The following is a 3370-nucleotide window of genomic DNA, read 5'->3' as shown; positions in this document are numbered from 1 at the left end:
AGTTTTTGGCACCGTTGCCGGGGATTGAAATAGATTGACAATGATTAAGTGAAGTGGAGGTCTAGATCAAGCACTTTTTCTTTTCTATTTCTTTAATTTTTAACTAACACACTAACTGTTTGAAAATTTGCCTCTATCAACTCACTAACTGTTTGAGAATTTGTCTCAACTAACTGCACTCAATTCTTAAGAGTGCTGCTGTGTGTTCTTCCTGACTGTTTACGTGCCACAGGAAAGAAGAGAAGTCAGAGGAAAGACTATCATTGGAAAAGAAGTCTCTACAGACGAAGAATATCATGACATGAAGCCACTACTCATTACACTAATCAAGAACAATTGTTCCTATGACGGAAATCCATTGGAGGATCCTCAACAGCACATATCCACTTTTCTGAGGACTTGTGGTGCTGTCAAAACTGATGGTCTAGATCATGATACTTATAAGATCTTGTTATTCCCTTTCTCATTAAGGGGTGAAGCTACACAATGGTTTGAAACTTTTCCCCAAGGAAGTATCACTAGTTGGGACGAGTTGGTCACCAAATTTCTGGCCAAATTTTCCTCATCCCGACAGATCATTAAGCTGAAAGAGGGGGAATATCCATTCACACAAGGAGAAGAAGAACCACTCTTCAAGGCATGGGAAAGATACAAGAAAGCAACTGATAAAGTGGGTTTTCGAGCTTTCTATGAGGGATTAACCCCAGAAACAAGAAAAGCAGTGGACTACTTCTCAGATGGCATACTCAAAGCAACAACAACTGCCCAAGGAACTGCAAATTTCAATGACAAAGGAGTCAACAACCAACACTCATTCGAGAAACCACAGAATGCAATTTCAGAAAAAGAAGTGATGAATTCTGAGGGAGTGAATGCATTCATGAACCTGAACAAACAAATGCACCATCAAACACAGCAACAAATAGAGCTGAGAGATAGAAAAGTTGATTGCCTGTAGTCTGCTGCAGTGAATGCCCAATTTTCACCATGGAAGCCCCATTCTTATCTGAGAATGGGGGAGTCTCAACATCAAGAACAAGGAAGTTTCAACCAGGGCAAATCCATGACCACAAACAACTAACATCACTCATTCACTAATGCCAATCAAAGCCAATACTCACAAAACATACACTTCCAGACTCATCCCAATTGGAGAAAGACCGAGTACCAAAATCACGAACCAAGAGACTTCAATTACAACAACCCCAACTTCATAAACCAGCAAAAACACCATTATGGTAACAACAATCACTACATTCCACCACAACACCCACCTTTCCAACCTTTAACATCTTACAACCGACCAATCTCACAAGACTCTCAGAGGATCACTAACTTGGAGATCTTAATAGAGAGAATGATGAAACACCAAGAGGAGATAACAAAGAACCAAGAGATTTCAATCAGAAGAATTGAGGGGCAGATAGCTCAACTGGCGAAGCACTTTGCAGAAATGGGTGAAAAGAAGGCAAATACTTCTCCCAGAACCACTGAAGACAAACCAACTAACAACGAAAATGCTGCGAAGAAGGAAGGATGGAAAAGGATCATAGAGGAAAGTAAGAAAACCTTGGACAAAGAGAGTACCAGCCAAGAAAAACACAACAAGGAATTCTCACAAGGAGAGACAGAGGATAGAATTAAAGAAAAGCAGAAAATCTCCACTGGAAAATTTTCACTAGGGGATAGAGTAATGATAAACATTCAAACCATGAAGGTGTCCCCACAGCTGTCTAATCACTACATTGTGACTAAGATCCTTCCACAGGAATTCATAGAGGTTATCAAAGCGGAAACCAGAAGGAAGTTCACCGTGAAGAAAGACAAGCTAAGGCACTGTGATTTTCAACCTTCATGATCAGCAGAATGGAGGATGTCAAGCTAGTGACAATAAAGAAGCGCTTGTTGGGAGGCAACCCAACCTGAGGTAGTTTCTTTTCATAGCTTTTTCAATAAAAATTTTGAATAATTGGTATGTATTGCAAGGAGCTAAGTTTGGTGTTGCACAATAAAACAATTTAAGGGAGAATGAAAGATTCTAAGTTTGGTGTTCCACCAAAAATCTCATTTAAAAACACATTCTCACCTCTTGCATAATGCTAGCTCCAAGCAACCAAACAAATTATCCAACTATTCAACTGCTTTTAGTTTTAATTCCATAACCTTTAGCAAGGACACAAGGTTTCACATATGGTTAAGTTGATGCATGAAAACTAGTGGCAAGGGACTAAGTTTGGTGTTCATACACCAAAGTAAGTTCAAAAAGTCATAATCATTTTTAGACTAACCAACTGCACAAAGGCTTGAGAAGCAAGCAACTTTGAGAATTATGCAGGACATGAGTCCACAATTGAAGATATTGTGCATCTTAACTCAAAGAAAACACAACAGAAGGAAGAATCAAAGGGCTGCAACTTCAAAGGTTGTATCTAAACTTAATCCTTGCTGCTGTGAATTGTTTTGAACATGGGAACCATTATATATCCTGCTAAAGTGTTTATCTAGTTGCAAGTGAAGTTGTTTGATTAAGAATGCTAATCTACATGAAGCTTGTCATTCATCACCTAGTTGAATTTTGTTTTATTTCCCATATGCTTGAATAAAAGAGAATTGTTTGAATTGGAAAGTAAATATCCAATGTTGCATAAGTTAGAATGGAAGTTAATGGTGGTGTATATGTTTGATTAAATGCATAACTCATGAAATAATTGCTGCATAATGTCATTTTCATTGAAGTGTGAGCTAGCTTGTTGTTATAAAGGTTCCTATCAATAAAGAAAAAAAAATCCCTTGAGAGCAAAAAAATAAAACAGAAATAAAAGGAAGAAGAAAAAGCCAATGTGGCAAGAAAAACAAAGAATAAAAGGTTGGACACCAATAGCTTGGACCCTAGGACACATGCCTGTGGTGTTCTTGTACTAGGATATGCTTGGACAAGTAAATTCTGAGGGGTATTTCAAAACCCGGTCACTTAGATCAACTGATTTGGGATGACCAATTGAAATTCTACAATAAAGAGCAACCTAGATACAGAACATTTAGTTATCCAAAGAGATGCTGGGCATCAATGATCCTAGGAGGAAATAGTGAGCCATGTGTCTATGGTGGAAAGATGTGAGTAAAAATAAAGCCAAAGGCTACTACTGCAACATTTGACACCAAGCCTTCAAAGAATAATAAGCTTGTTAAGCAAAATGAGAAAAGAAAAGTTAGCAAGGGAGCAAGTAAAGAGTAAACCTTATAACAACAAGTTTAGTGAGCCTTTGAGGAAAAATGTTTATTATGTAATAGCAACAATAACTGAGTTATCATTGTCTGCATAAAAACTCCATGAATCAAATTCTGCTATATGCCTAATAAGGATATGTTT

Source organism: Arachis duranensis, chromosome 5 (assembly GCF_000817695.3).
Source record: "Arachis duranensis cultivar V14167 chromosome 5, aradu.V14167.gnm2.J7QH, whole genome shotgun sequence".
NCBI lineage: Eukaryota > Viridiplantae > Streptophyta > Magnoliopsida > Fabales > Fabaceae > Arachis > Arachis duranensis.
The sequence above is the reverse complement of the archived record's forward strand: the minus strand, read 5'-3'. Positions refer to the sequence as shown.